At 44.6% G+C, this 16,305-nt stretch overlaps 2 long non-coding RNA genes across 2 annotated transcripts; one reads left to right on the top strand and one right to left on the bottom strand.

Moving 5' to 3' along the window:
• Window positions 1-382: 382 nt before the first annotated feature.
• Window positions 383-1,765, bottom strand: LOC112441796 (uncharacterized). Its single transcript, XR_003029663.2, has 2 exons — window positions 1,610-1,765; window positions 383-853 (listed from the first exon to the last, which is right to left on the bottom strand). It is a non-coding gene; the product is annotated as an uncharacterized lncRNA (long non-coding RNA).
• Window positions 1,766-2,293: 528 nt separating this feature from the next.
• On the top strand, window positions 2,294-9,224 carry LOC132342507 (uncharacterized). The gene is made up of 4 exons (XR_009490931.1): window positions 2,294-2,883; window positions 3,647-3,731; window positions 4,041-4,211; window positions 8,589-9,224. It is a non-coding gene; the product is annotated as an uncharacterized lncRNA (long non-coding RNA).
• The last annotated feature ends 7,081 nt before the right edge of the window (window positions 9,225-16,305 follow it).

Raw genomic sequence — 16,305 nt, 5'->3', positions numbered from 1 at the left:
TTTTTTTTGACTGTACCACCCATCATGTGGGATCTTAGTTCCCTGACCAGGGATCAAACCTGTGGCCCCTGCAGTGGAAGTTCAGAGCCTTAAGCCTTGGACTGCCAGGGGAGTCCCAGGGAAACATTTTAAAATCAGCTATCTGGATGAAGACTGAAGTACCAGATTCCTTAGTCAGGCCTACTTCTCTGGATTTGTAGGGTCTCTCATACCTACCTTTCTCCTCTCATTGCGTCATCCATCATTAACTAAGTTAAAACGTCTCAGCCTTCTGTACCTAATCAGAACGTATGACAAAAAGAAGATTGTACCTAATAGTCCTTACAGAGAGTTGGGGGGTGGGTGGAACTTATGGGAATTCAAGAACTTGTGAGCCTGTTAATTTTCTCAAAGGAAAGTTTTGCTTCTTTGGGAGAAAACAGGAAACCACGTGGGCATACAATCAAAGAATGCTTTTTGTTACAAGTCCAGAAAACCTAGTTTGAGGAATTAAGCAAGCTGTACTTTGTTTGCCATTGAGGATTCAAGAGATTCTTGGAAGGTGAGAGATGGGGCAATACGTCTGCTTCTATTCTAAGACCTGCTGTGTGTTGTTGGACAGGCCTCTGTCCCTCTCTGGGCCTTGGTTTCCTCTTCTGTAGAATGAAGTGATGAGACTGCATGAGCACAGAGATCCCTTCTAGCAGGCAGGTTCTGATAGCCTGTGTGTCTCCGAGTTTCTTGTGGCTGGAGGAAATCCTGACCCCATCTCCCTGCCTTGCTCATTCTTTCAGACGCCATCCTGCCTTGCGAGGAGAGTGAGCTCTTGATGTCAATCACGGGGTAACAGAATGAGAGTCTTCCTGTCTGTCCCCTGTGGGGAAATTGCAGGCAGACAATCAATCCAGCTCTTTACATCAGAGCCCCCTCCACACAGCATGTGATGGGGAAGGCCTCTCACTTCCCTTCTGGCTCCCACATGTCACCGAACCTGTTGCCACATGATTCAGTTCTCCATTGCCATTAAAGTTAACCATCCCCGGGAAAATGAATGCGCAGTTAACAAAGTGATAAGTTGATGCTTAAACTTTAAGTAGATTGCTTCCAGCTAATCTCAGTTAAGTGGCAGACAGAATCACAGGCACTCTAAACTCTGCATAAGCCCCAGCACCCAAGAAAATGAGTGGGCTCCCAAGGGGAAATCCTCGCTATGCTTCTCCTTCCAGAAGCTGAAATGGAGTGGGCATGCGATGGAGGCCAGGGAGAAGGAAAACGGGAAGAGATGTCCTGCTACCCTGAGGACCAAGTTAGTGGGTTAGCCTTAGGAGCACTGCTTAACCACTCTGAAAGTCCATTTCCCTATTCAGTAAAATGGGCGCAGTGATATCTCTGAGGATATAACTCTTGGTAAGAAGTAGAGGATATGTGAGTAAAGTGATTTATCCAGCCCTGGTACATCGGAGGCTCCTGATAACAAGAGGTGGGGGGTGAGCACTGGGAGCTCCCTGGGAAGTCAATATTGCCAGCCTTAGGAGGAGACCCTTCCCTTCCAACCTCCCTTCCCCCCAACTGCTTCTGAAGATCTCTTTGCATGGATATTAACACAAAAAGGAGGCAGAGACTTGCTTACACTTTGGGAGAAGAGGAGAGATGGCCGAATTTTGTACTTGTCCAAAGACACCTTTTAAATACAGGAATTCTCTTCCTTTTGTGTCCCAAAGAAAGAAAAGCTCCTCCCTCCTGTCCCCTTCAGATTCCCAGAACAGCACTTTTTTCTCAGTCTCTGGTATGAGAGTACTAAGAGCCAGAAAGATCTGCAGTGGGCATGACAACCCACTCCAGTATTATTCTTGCTGGAGAATTCCATGGACAGAAGAGCCTGGTGGGTTACAGTCCTTGGGGTGGCAGAGAGTTGGACACGACTGAAGTGACTTAGCATGCACTGGTATGAGAGTACTAAGAGCCAGAAAGGAGAGAGAAGGGAATATTAAGAAAGAGAAAAAGGAGAGAAAGAAAAAAAAAAATAGCCTTCAGATGAATGAGGAATAAAGTCAACTCACGGCAACATAGTCAGTTGCTTTCCTTTGTCTCAGCTTCAGTTGTATGAATCTCGACATTTCTGGTGAATGAGGAACTCCTAAAATTAATTGAGCAGCTACTATATTCCAGGACCCGTGTCAGGCCACTGAGGACCCAGTGGAGGGAAGGATGGGTGTAGTGTCTGCCCTCAAAGAGCTCATAGGCTGGAGAGGAAGACATCATACAATAATCACAAAGAAGCGATCCCAGACGCTTGGTCTAGGACATCAGGGAAGGCTTCCCAACGACAGGGACAGGTGGGGGATGAAAGAATAAGCAGGGATTTCTTAGGTAAACAGAGGGGGGAATGGGGACAAATTTTTAGGTAGGAGGCGGAGCATGGGGAAAGGCTTAGAGAGGGAAGTTGAGGATGAGTTTGGAACAGAGAGAAGCTGAAGATGACAGGAGTAGAGAGTCAGGGAGATGAAGGCGGTGAGCAGTGTGGGGAGGGCGGCCTGCCTGCCTGACTCCACTGGGCAGGATCTACATCACCGTTTTGAGGATTTCCACAAAAGCACGGTAGAAGAACCCTGCTTTTTCTGTGTCCCATGAGTGGTATTAAGATATAGAACTTAATATAGCTTTTACCTGGTGATTTAATACAGCTTTTATTTGGTAACAATACAGCTTTTATTTGGTAACAAGATAGTTTTAGATTTTTGTAAAGCGTTTTGGAAAGTCTTATCTTCATTGAAGGAGGGAGCTCTGGGTGAGAGAGGTGGTTGTATTAAGAGCACAGAGCTAGTCAGGGGTGAAACAGCTGTGTGGCTTCCTTCCATGCCCTTTTGTCTACAACTACCCAGAGGAGAAGGGATAAGTGTTAAGGTAGAGAACGTGACCTATATAGATGTTTGTAAAAGCTGCCAAGGCATCCCAGAATATGGCCCCAAACTCACTCACTGAATGTTTTAAATTTTTGAGGAAATGCAATGAAAGTCAGCGTGGTCAGACCCTAGGCAAGCTATCAGCTCCAGGTTGCTTGTGCTCCAGCATTCGACAGTACTGCATTTCTTCTGATGGCATCACATTTTCTTTTTTTTGGGGGGCGTTTTTATTGCAGTGAAATGCACATAAAATATACTCTTTTAACCATTTTTAAGTGTACAGTTCAATAGAATTAAGTACAGCCATGTTTTTGTGCAAGTTCAGTTCGGTTCGGTTTGGTTCAGTTGCTCAGTTGTGTCCAACTTTTTGTGACCCCATGAACCGCAGCACGCCAGGCCTCCCTGTCCATCCCCAACTCCTAGAGTCCACCCAAACCCACGTCCATTGAGTCGGTGATGCCATCCAACCATCTCCTCCTCTGTCGTCCCCTTCTCCTCCTGCCCTCAATCTTTCCCAGCATCAGGGTCTTTTCCAATGAGTCAGTTCTTCACATCAGGTGGCCAAAGTATTGGAGTTTCAGCTTTAGCATCAGTCCTTCCCATGAACACCCAGGGCTGATCTCCTTTAGGATGGACTGTTTGGATCTCCTTGCAGTCCAAGATTTTGTGCAAAATGCCCACTATCCATCTTGAGAACTTGTTCATCATCCCAAACTGAACTCTGTACCACTAAACATCAGTTCCCCATTCTCCCCTCCCTTCAGCTCCTGGCAGCCACCACTCTACTGTCTGTCTCTATGAATCTGAGGACTGCTGGTACATCATGGGGCTTCCCTTGTGGCTCAGCTGGTAAGTGGAATCATGCAACAGTTGTTCTTTTGTGCCTGGTTTATTTCACTTTCAACAATGTCTTCAGGTTCATCCATGTTGCAGTGTGCATTGGCGTTTCTTTCTGGGGTCAATAATATTCTCTCTCTCTGTCTCTCTCTATATATATTATACACACACACACACACATATGTATATACACCACATTTTCTTGACTCATTTGTCAATGATACTTAGGCTGTTTCTACCTTTTGGCTGTTGTGAATAATGCTGCTTTGAACCATTGATATATATATTTCTGTTCAAATCCCTGCTTTCAATTCTTTCAAGCAGACACCCCAAAGCAGAATCACTGGATCACGTGGCAGTAATTCTGGGTTTCGTTTTTTTGAGCAACCACCACGTTGGTTTCCACAGCAGCCGCCCCACTTTACATTCCCATCAGCAAGGCGCTATCGTATCTTTGTGAAGTTGTGTTTATGGCAGCCGTTATGATAAAAGGTAAGTATTATGTTAAGATCGATGCAGATCAAGAGGCAAGAGTGGTGATATTTGATCTGATTCCAAGGTTTGAGAATTCTGCACAGGTCTCCTTTGCAAGTGACTGCAGTTACCTAAGAATAAAGTGCAAATAATTTCTTCTTTCAATTAATGTGCATTATTTTTCAAATGGCTACTATGTTTTTAGGACATTAAATATCATTAAGTATTTAACCTAACTTTAGTTAGGTATGTATTTAATCTAACTGCTTGATAAATGGAACAGTTAGCTATTTCCTCTGGCTTAGGGATGCCATGAAAGCAATTACTGAGACACTAAGAAGGCCATAAACTGAGTCTGGAAACCTCTGGCCTAGAGGGTGAGCATGAAGGAAAGAGACCTAGGAAAGCTGGTGCTTCCCCCTCTCTTTTCTCTGTGGTTTATAACAAGGTGCTCTTTCCAGAATCATCCAAAACACAAACAATTTCTTGTTTCTTTCCTGTTTCTTTCACTTTTCCCCAAATGATACAGAGTTGAGTGAAGCCAGCAAAGCACTGAGCTTCCTCAATTTTGCATCTAGTAATTTGGTTATATGAGTTAATAGTTATGATGAAATGTAGTTAATAATGCAGGCAAATGCATCTTAAAAAATATATAATCGTCAGACTCCTTCTGGGTTGGTAGCACTAGCTTCAAATCTCCTAATGGTTCTGAAATAACTTGATCAGACATTACATTTGTCTCCCCCAAATCAGGCTCAGATTAAGCTGATAAGAATATATTTCAGAAGTCACTTCCTTCTGACACTGTTCCATAGTTTCCCAGCAGAGATGTTGTTCATTTCACTTGGTCCCATGGCTTTTGCTTATACTTCTTTCAATTAAGACATTTTCCCAACTGGATTTTGTTTATTTGTCTATGTTTATTTATTTGTTTTTCCTCTAGAAAGTCAGTTCCTGAGGACAGCAACTTTAATTCATTTAACTCTGATCCCTTATTTCCAGCAAGTATTAGTCTAGTTATGTGAGGGGAAAATGGAGAAGGCAATGGCACCCCACTCCAGTACTCTTGCCTGGAAAATCCCATGGATGGAGGAGCCTGGTGGGCTGCAGTCGGTGGGGTCGCACAGAGTCAGACACGACTGAGCGACTTCACTTTCACTTTCACTTTCCTGCATTGGAGAAGGAAATGGCAACCCACTCCAGTGTTCCTGCCTGGAGAATCCCGGGGATGGGGGAGCCTGGTGGGCTGCTGCCTATGGGGTCACACAGAGTCGGACACGACTGAAGCGACTTAGCAGCAGCATGAGGGGAAAACAGTAAAATAATAGTACTTTAGACCTAGGAATTCCACTTGTGTAATTTAAGAGAATTTGTTTCACTTGTGTAATTGTATCACAAGGATATAAGAGTAAATATGTAAAAACCTTATGGACAAAGATGTTCTTAGTCGCATCATTTCCAATCCAAACAAATAGTACAGGACTTTAAGCATTCAACAACAGGAAAAAGTTTAATTACATTATCATATATCCATTTAATGATCAGGTGGCTATTAAAAATAATACTTACAAATAGTTTATAATAAGAAGAAAATGCTTATGATAGTACACAAGTTAAAGAAAAGTAGGATTCAATATTGTGCATATGGTCTAATCTCAGTTTTGAAAAATAACACGAAAACTTGGCATTTAAAAGAAAAATAAAACTGGGAGAAAATAGATTAAGACTATTTAGCACTTACTGTCTCTGAATAATTAATAGCTTTCTACTTAGTACTCTTGTTACGTTTTGCAAGATTTGCCTGAGCATGAGCCTTAGTTTATGCTATGTCCCCTTCTGAGAATACCTTTCCTTTTCCTTTGTATGTTGGAACCGATTTGCTCAGACCAACTTAAATACTAGCTCTTCCACGATGCAGTGTTCCATCTACTTCTCTGGCTTCCTGTAGCTCTCATACAGTACAACTTTGAGCTAAAGACGATGTTATGTTTTAAGATTTCCCTGTAATATCTTATAGTCCATAGAAGTGGAAAGTAGTCTGAATCGGGAGGCAGACTGCCCACATTTGAATCTTATTCCTACGCTTATTCCCTGAGTGACCTTGTACAAGTTATTTATTCTTTCAATGTCTCATTTTCTTTATCTGTAGAATAGAGTTATATCTTATATCTAGATATAAACTTCTCTGAGGCATAGAGACCTTGTCTTTACAGCCAGTGATTTACTCTAAGGCTTTGCTGTATAGAAAGTGAAACCTATTTTAGTTAATTGCATGCAGTTTACATAGGGAACCCCATGGTGTTAGTAGTAGGCATATTCGTGGGCACATATTACTTTGCAATAAAGTAGATCAGTAGTAAGTAGATCACTTGTACCAGGTATGGCCTTATATTTTAAAGGCTATTGATGGACATGAGTTTGAACAAGCTCTGGGAGCTGTTGATAGACAGGGAAGCCTGGCGTGCTACAGTCCATGGGGTCACAAAGAGTGGGACATGACTGAGTGACTGAACTGAACTGACCTTTTTATTTAGCTATTATATCTCATATAATTCCAGGAAGGTTCTCATTTGTTCATTTCCTGGGAAAACTTTCTACTGAATTCACATTATGTGATATCACTGTTCTGGATTCTGGGGATAGAAGTGATGCAAAATCGTTCTTGCTTTCAAGGCAAGGAACTTAAAATTTAGTGTGTTCATGGTGATGGTTAAGTAGAGATAAGGTAACATACAGTTACATACATGTAGGAGCTCTAGTAGGAGCATGTAAAAGATACATTGGAGGCACACAGGCCAGAAGCTACAGCTCCTAAAGAGAAACAAGAAATAGCAAAAACTTTTGTAGAGGAAGAGATGCTTGCACTGAGTCTCAGAGAACAAAGAAGAATTATCTAGGTGAACTGGGTTTGAAAATGCTGTTCAAGGAAAAGAAATCAGCAAGTCCAAAGGCCTGAAGTTAATTTTTCTTCTGACCCTTGATTTTGTGGAGACACTGTTGTTTCTGGTTGAGCCAGCTGTTGAGATAGTTAACAGTAGTAATACTGACCCTGAAGAGGGAGGCTCAGAGATTTTGTATATTTGAGATAGAGTCTCATTGTGAACTTGGAGGTGATTCAAAAATATCTGGGACATAAATTATAAGTCTAAAATGAAGTGAAACTGAGCCAGCAGAGGTGTGAATGTGTGCAGCCTGAAGCTGGATAGGTGAGCCTGAGTCCCGTGCTAAGAGACCTGATGCTATGGAGGTGAGCATGTGACTCACCTGGAGGTCCTGAGGCCGAGGAGGTGAGCCTGGGTACCATACTAAGCTGGAGAGGTGACCTTGTGTGCCATGCTAAAGGAGCCTAAGTCCATCCTCACAAAGAGAACAAGCCCGGAAGAATTCTTAATAGTGAGTGACATTATTTAATTTTTTAAAGAATAAACTTAATGGAAGGGAAACGTATTAGGAAGCAATATGGTGACCCAGGGAGTCCTGAATAAAGATAGATGCAGCCCAGAAACTGATGTGAGAAACAGTCAGATTCAACAGGATAGTAATGGAGTGAGTGTGGGTAGTTAAAAAGAGGGAAATGACTGAAACTGGTGATGACGATCACCAAGACAGAAAAGCAGAATGTGCGCTCTGTTTTAGAAGGAAAAATAAAAGCATGAGTTTGAATGTAGTCTTGAGCTTCTGTGAGATATCCAGACTGGACAGATATATGTCCTAAAAAGCTGGATATTTGCTATTTGGAGCTCAGTAAAGAGATTGAAGACTAACTTCAGAGAGCTAATGATAAAATAGGACATTAAAATAGAAGTGGAAAATAAAAATCATGCTGCTAATGAAAAAATGAGGCATTTAACATTGAAGTAGAAAATAAAAATCATGAACTCAAAAAAAAGTAGAGGAAGCAAAAAATTTAATTGTTGATATTGAACATTTAATTTAGCTTGGAGCTTCCTAGAAGTCTGGACAAAACAGAAGCTGCTCTTCTGTCCATAGTATTTCTTCACTTTCCAGAGTTTACAAATAAAGTGTTTTCTCAATATAGTACATCAGAAAATTTGGGGAAATGGCAGAGTGTTAATGACACTCCCTAAAAGTAAAAGCCAGCAAATACAATTTAAAGACGGCATTTACGCTATTGGCACAGAAAACATTCCCATTAGAGGGAAAATATTTGACCCTGTTAGAACTCATAGAGAAATGTAACAACATGTTTAAATATTTGCAAGGATCGGTATCTTAGGAAAAAGCAATTTCTTAAAAATGTCTTGTCAAATAGCACTTTGACTAACCCTTTTAATTCTTAGAAAACGGATTGGTTAAAATTAATTGAAGTTTTATATAAAACTCAGTGATAAGCTACTCAGGCTCAGACTACCATGGTTTCCTCTTTCTTTTCAGACATGCATTCCGTGCCAGATACTGGCCACCACCGTCGCATTTTACGTCTCGACCCCACAGAGCAGTCCTGCTGGGCAAACACCTGGCCCTCTTCTCTGCCACGGCTCGGTCCGGTATTTCTTGACGCGATCTGACTGTCTCCACTATTGCTAACGCACACCATCCCATTTACCCTCCTCTGAATGAGTACAAGTATTTCCCAAAGAAGACAGCTCATTTTTGAGTTTCTTAGTTTTCCAAACATGGTTTACTTTGAGCTCAAGAGGGAAAATAAAAGCCTCAGGAATTTCAGCAGATCTTATTGCAATTTTATTAAACAGAGCCCAACTTGAACATCATCTGTATTCTGAGTTCCAGCTCTTTGTCAGGCCCTTGTAAATGTTGACGCAGGGTTGGCAGGTTCTTTAGAGGAGGTGTGGGGTATTCGTTTCCTAAAGAAGCCATGTCAAAGTGCAACAAACTGGGTGTCTTAAACAACAGAAATGCATTGTCTCACAGCTCTGGAGGCCAGAAGTCCCAGATTACGGTGTCAGTGGGGTTGGTTGCTCCTGAAGTTTGCGAGGGAGTCCCGTGCCTCCTCCCTGGCTTCCAGTGGTTTGCTGGTGATCTTTGGCTTGTATTTCCATCGCCCAGATCTCTGTCTTCATCTTTCCGTGGCACGTTACCGTTTGCTTATCTCCTGATGCCTGCTTCTGTGTTTAAATTTCCCCCTTTGCATAAGGATGACTGCCGTTTTGGATTAGGGCCCCTCCTCAGGACTCCATTTTAACTTGATTACCTCTGCCAAGCCCTCTATGTTGAAACAGGGTCACATGTAGAGTACCAGCAGTTAGACACTCAACATTCCTTTTGGGGCACAATTCCACCCAGAACGTGTGGTCTGTACTTCCTAAGAAAGCGAGGGGTTCTCAAACCTTGAAATGTGTTTGACACACTCAAGGAGCAGCAAGTCCTCAGGCCCCTTTCTCTCTCTGCCAGGGCAGCCTGACCCCTCGCCTCTGCACAGTCCCGTCACTGATGCGACAGCCAAGGAGAGAGGGAACATTCCTGATATCTCTACAGGGAAACATTTCCCAAACTCGCTCTGCAACGTCAGTCATGCGAGACACTCAGCAGTAAAAGATCCCAGGCAGTTTAGTTCTGGAAAGACCTTCCCAAACCTCACAATTAAAACAGGAGCCCTTTAGCTTGATGGCTGTCTTTTGTTTGTTTTGCTTTGTGCATTGAGGATCTTACTACTCTCCCATGGAATTAATGTTCGATAGGGAACGTTATGGGAAAGGCTGGTTTAATGTTTGCTGTTTACAAAACGTATTCACAGTTATCTCATTTGGTTCTCAGAATGGGTTCTGGTGGACGCAGAGTGGTTATTATGGGTTTGTGGTGGAGAAACCACAGTTTACAGAGGTCCCTCATTGGCCAGGATGAGGTGGCCAAAAGTAACGGTGATGGAACTTGCGTCTATGCCTCCTGATCACACGTCCAGTACTTTCCTCCTCCTTCGGCACAGAGTTTCTCAAGATTGGAAGGCTGGTACATAATCTCTCTCTCCCTTTTTCTTTGCTACCATAATTGCATTCAGGACAATTCCTTAACCTTTTCTGAGAAGCAACAGCATCCTTTCTGGGTGAGGATAAGAAGGACAAAGCGGAGGGTAGGGAGCAACTCCACACCCAGGATGCTCTGCCTCGGGCTGCCTGCCTCTTCCTCTCCCCAACTTTTCATGTTTATTTAGCCGTTGGTCTGCTCTTTTTCTCGTTTACATCTGCCCTTTTGGGAGAAACTCTACCGGCTTTACAAATAACCTGGCTTCAAACTCACTACACATTCTCTCCATTCCAATATCATCTCTCCCTCCCTGCCCCCCATCGTCAAGCGTCCCTACTTTATTGGTTCCTGAAATGCTTGTGGCATTCAGAACACAACTGTCATCTCTCGGATGCTATCTGTTGCCATAGACGCTTGTCTGCAGGGAGTCTGGGTTCCAGACTTGTGGGGATCACCAAAACTCTCAGACCCTGTTGGGGCTGGTGAGTCCCTGTCCCATTGTCCTCTGACTCATGAACACGAAAACCCTCCATCATTCCATCACTTCACCCACTGCCCAGGGTGGGCTGTTGCTCAAAGGCAGGGCCAGGGACAGATGTTCCTTGTCTCAGGAGGAAAGCTGATTTAACTTAAAGAACATTTTTGGGTGTTTCTTTACTTAAGGTGAAAAAGGGAAGTTTCTCAAGCCTTTGGGGAGTGGAAAAGGAGTTTACATAGCAGAAATTGTTGTAATAGATTCTGTTCTATTGGACTGTGGGATTGCTCTGTGAAGTTGGCCTTTACATTCTTTCCGAGGTAGAGCTCTGATCTGACTATGGTGTGCAAGGCGTGGCTGACCTTCTGACCTCCTTGGTGACAGCCTCCCAGCATCGTCTGTGGACTGATGGTGCACTGATTCGGACTCAGCTGTAGCCATCCCAGGGAAGGACGGGGAGCTGGCACTGAGCCTGACTTCAGGCGAGAGACACGCAGCTGTCAGTCGCTCCTGTGAGAAGTGAAGCTACAGCATTTAGTACCTTCAGGGGTCTGTGAATTCCAGCATGTGCGGAGCCATGCTGGTCTGAAGCGTGTCCCAGGAGGTAAGGTCTGGAGGGCAGTGGGAAGGCAGACTGGGAGCAAGACCAGAGGTCAGGGTTGTAGCTCCTGGTGGTCCGTCTAACGGAAGCCCTCCAGGCACTGCCTGGGACCATTGGGACAAGGACGGGGTGTGGAGGGAAAGGAAAGGGATGGGGTGATCAGGGAAGGCAGACCCCACACTAAGGAGGCACTTCGCCCTACGGTGCACATCCCTTCCTGTTTTCCCTACTCTGCTCTGTGTTTGGCATTTGGTGCCTTCTTTTCATTCCAGGTCTCTCAGCCAGAATGATGTCACTGTTTACAGCTTGGGCTGGATATTTCTTTGCTGCAGGAATTATCCTGGGCCATGTGAGCTGTTCGGTGGTATCCTTGACCTTGGCCAACTAGATACCAGGAGCACCCCACAAATTGTAACCATGAAAAAAGTGTCTCCGGACATTGTTCAGTGTTACCTAGGGGTGAAAAATTACGTTTGCTCCCTTGACTGAGAACCACTGCTCTAGAGAAAAGAACTTCAAGGGTGTCGGGAAGCTAGGCCCTGAACAAATAGTGTGAACTATTTGCTAAGGGCTGAACTTCAGTCCTGCCTGGGAGATAGACCATCTGAGAGAAGCTGGGGTTCTTACAGCTTCGTTATATAAATACAAGCCACACAGTAGGGATTCCTGGGACACTGGGACAGGCACAGCTTGCACAAGGGGCTCGGTCCCATGGAGCATGTTATGCGTGGAACACACAGCCTCAAGACCATCTCCAGACGAAACCTGCTGGCAGGATAGCGCGTCCGTGAACTTGGTCAGTCCTGGTGGAAACTGTTCACAAACTGAAGATGCAGGTAGGTCTCCAGCAACTGAAGCAGAATAGGTGTGGGAAAAGTGACAGGGAAAACCGTGGTGGCGATGACGATGATGAAGACAAACGTTTTTATGACTTACCACGTGTGACACTAGTCTAAAACTTTGCTCTATTTTCTTTTTTCCTATATGGATATAAATCTGGCTTGATTCCTGACTGCTTTAAGGTCACTGTGTAACTTTTAATGTATCAGAGATGCTTTCACTGGACATCTTACGAAAAACAGCAAGCACTTCCTCATCACTCGCAATCCCTTTTACCCTGTGTTATGTAATCCCAAGGGCTTCCCTGGTGGCTCAGAGGATAAGGCATCTGCCTGCAATGCGGGAGACCTGGGTTCGATCCCTGGGTCAGGAAGATCCCCTGGAGAAGGAAATGGCAACCCACTCCAGTACTCTTGCCTGGAAAATCCCATGGACTGAGAAGCCTGGTAGGCTACAGTCAATGGGGTTGCAAAGAGTAAGACATGATGGTGCTACTGGAAGAACCCACCTGTGCAGGAGACAGAAGAGATGCCGGTTCGATCCCTGGGTGGGGAACATTCCTGGGAGAAGGAAATGGCAATCCACTCCAGTATTCTTGCCTGGAGAATCCCAGCGGCAGAGGAGCCAGGCGGGCTACAGTCCCTGGGGTTGCAAAGAGTCGGACGTGAGTTGGCGACTAGACTACAACGTTCTTCATACTTCCTTTTTGATCACTATCTTCTTGCTCATGATAGTAAGCTCTACAAGAATGGAAACTTTTTTTTCCCCACTTCTATACACAGCCAATTATTTAATTTAAGGGCTTGTTATGGGCTGAGTTGTGTCCCCTCAAAAAGCCTATTACCCTTAGAACCTCAGAATGTGACTGTATTTGAAGGTAGGACCTTTAAAGAGGTGATTCCATTAAAACAAGGTCATTGGGGAGGAGCCCTAATCCACTCTGACTGGTATCCTTGTAAGAAAAGGAAATTTAGATACAGAAAGAGACTCTCACCTCCTGCTGTGTGGCCTGGTTCCTAACATGGACCAGGACCAGTCCATAGCCTGAGGGTTGGGGACCCCTGCATGGTCCACGGCCCAAAAGTTAGGGACCCCTGCTTTAGAGCTCAGATCTTAAAGCTCAGGGTGTGCTCAGGCTGATCCAAGTCCTACCCGTTGGCTTGTATCTGTTACACTCGTTCCAGCATTGGGAATCTCACTGAACGTGGGGTGAAGGACCCAGCCCCACCTCCTTGTCTCTTTTGTCTTATATTCCTCACTTCCCTTTCCCAAATACAGTGGGGGGACATTAGACTGGATTCTTTCCTATGTCCCTTCCAGTCCTAATTTTCTACATGTCCATTCCCTTTCTAAAAAAACTCCCCTGTCTTCCTGCTGTAGGCCCCGATGGTACGTGCGACTGGCTTGGTTTTTTCTGCCTCAGTTCTGTGTTGGCCAAAGAACGCTTCTGGTTCTGGTAGCATTTCACCCTGATCTGGCCCATAAAACAAACAGATGGGCTCGTTCTCCTCTTGGGATGTAGCTGATGGGTTTGCCTCTGGAATTACTAGCCTTCCCCTTGCTGACTGCCTTCACTCTGAAAGGTCATTAACGACTTTGTCCTCAGTTCAGAAGACCTGTTTCCAATTTTCTTCCCAATCTCCCTGCCAGTCCACCCCTCGCTGACTCCATCTCTCAGTGTTGGTAATCCTACATAAGCACCATCCCCTTGGGGCCCTGATCCCCCCAATCCCACGGGTCCCTCCTCTGAATTTGACAAAGGAGATGCTAAGGGGTGGATACCCCAAGAGTGAGGCTGGGTTGAAGACTTTATCTGCTCCTTGCAGCTGCATCTTTTGTGAGTTGCATTCTCTGGCTCGTCAATACCATTTCCCATTAAATTAAATAGCTTATTGACTAGTGTGCCACATGGCAATGGGGTTGATGGGATTCACAGAGACTCCTTGCTCCTCCCGCCCTCCCCCCAACAATCACAGGTCACTGCTCAGTAAATCAGCTGGTAATGGAGTTTGAACTCCCAGAATCAGCTCCGTGTACCCTTTTTATTTGTTTTTAATTTGTATCAATGGTAATTCTGTCTGTTTCAATTTACGTGAAGGTACAGGCTGCAGAGCTAAGGAAGTGCCCTTTTTTACCCCATTAACCGCAGACAGGGATGACCACCTTTTCTGGCTTCTCTACCGTGCCCTGTCCAGTGGCTGAGGAGCATCCCCTTTCAAGGAAGGGCCCCCTTTGTCAGACACACCAAAGTGCCTCCTGATCTCCACCAGACCCAGGATGGCGCACTGGATTTGTTGTCCCAGGTCGTCCTTCCCGGTACCTCTTTCTTCAGACGAACTGTAAAATGAGCCCAGGATGGAAGTGTCTGGAGGGAGGAGCTTGCACCTCGTGACCTCCCGGACTGCGCGGCCGGCAACTCCTCTCTCCCACGCTGGTTCTTAAGCACGCTGCATATCCCTCCTGCCAGAATCGGTCTGCTGCCTTAGTCTCTCTCCGCCAGGGTATTCATCCGCAGGTGAACGCTATTTACAATTTATCAGTGTTCGACCTTGATTGTAAAGTAGAGATAGTTTCCTGCTGCTGCTGCTGCTGCTAAGTCGCTTCAGTCTGTCCTACTCTGTGCGACCCCATAGACGGCAGCCCACCAGGCTCCGCGGTCCCTGGGATTCTCCAGGCAACAACACTGGAGTCGGTTGCCAGTGCCTTCTCCATAGCTTCCTGCAGTGCTCTTTAACTTCCTCTCAGCGTCCTCTTTTCTCCCCTCTGGCCTTGTGAAAAAAAAAGAAAATAAAATAGAAATGGAGATACAGAATGGAAATAAAAAGCATATAAGAATGGTTGGATGTAAATCCACTTGGGATTCCCCAAGATAGGCATGGCCAAGGTTGAGAACAGTCTGGGGCTACAGAAGTCATCCCTGAAGAGAAGCAGACAGGTCTATGTCCCATAAGATGAACCTCGTACTGATTCTAAGAAAGAAGGGCATGAGGGGATCAGCAGTGAGATAAAGTCGCACAGAGGGTAGGAGCCCCTCTAAACTGTAATCCCACGTCCACCCCCTATATGATTCAATATACTGTCAAAGAAGGGTTAAAAAAAAAAAAAAAAATTGGAGAGGATAACACTGAGCTCCAAGCAAGAGACAAAACCCGAGAAGCGGCTCAGAATGCGGAGGGCCAGGTGGAATTCAGTCTTGGGTGTGGAGGATTCCAGACATAATTCACTAAAGCTTTAAGGAGACTATGAACCCAGCTGGCATTGGCATCACTTTGCCAGCTTACAGAGAGTGTGTTTCTGCTCCCACGAGAGCCCCTGTGGCCTCTGGTCTTAGGAGGACCTCTGCTAAGCCCTGCAGGCTCACCACCGCTGTGTCCTCGTTGGGTTTCTTCATTTGCTCCTATCACGGGATCTTCACTCTCTGTCTGTCTCACCTCCCAAGTCCTGGAAGCTGGTTAAAAAAAACCCATGCTGTGCAGGGCCCAGAAGTTATATGAGAACTCTCTGCACCTTGCTGTCAATTTTCCTGTGAACTGCTCTAAAAAGAATAAAGTCTTCAGAAGAAAGTCTGTGTTGTCCCAGCTGAGGACAAACTGTCAATTTTGTTATTTAATTTTTTAAACTTTTTTATTTTGTGTTAGAGTATAGTTGATGAACAATGTTGTGATGATTTCAGATGGACAGCAAAGGGATTCAGCTGTACATATACATGTATCCATTCTCCCCCAAATTATCCTACCATCCAGTCTACCATGTAACGTTATATATTGCTATATTTAAAATGGATAACAAATAAGAACCTACTGTATAGCACAGGGACCTCTGTTCATTGTTATATGGCAACTGCTGAAGTTTAAAATTCAAACTCTCTCCTAACCTCTCAAATTTCTGGACTTCTTAGTATCTTCTTGTGTAAGTGGCACCTCTTGTAAAATTCACTTGCCAGTTTGTATTTAAATGAAACCCCATTAATCCTGAAATTTAATTATTTAGTTAGATCGAGTTCTTTGACTCCCAAGTCACTGGTTCCTCCCATTTCTGGTCAGTTCCTCCCATAAAACTGGACTTGGGGGGCCAGACTCCTACAACAGACCCATTTCATGGATCAAATACCAATCAGACTGATGATCTGATGATGGGCTTTAGGGATTAAGTTTGGGGGAGATGGAGAAATGATTTTGGACAGAGGAAACTTCCCACTGAAATATCTCAGTTAATGAAAAGAAATATGTGGAGAGTGCTTACTAAATGCTAGG

Source organism: Bos taurus, chromosome 16 (assembly GCF_002263795.3).
Source record: "Bos taurus isolate L1 Dominette 01449 registration number 42190680 breed Hereford chromosome 16, ARS-UCD2.0, whole genome shotgun sequence".
NCBI classification, from domain to species: Eukaryota; Metazoa; Chordata; class Mammalia; order Artiodactyla; family Bovidae; genus Bos; species Bos taurus.
The sequence above is the reverse complement of the archived record's forward strand: the minus strand, read 5'-3'. Positions and strand labels throughout refer to the sequence as shown.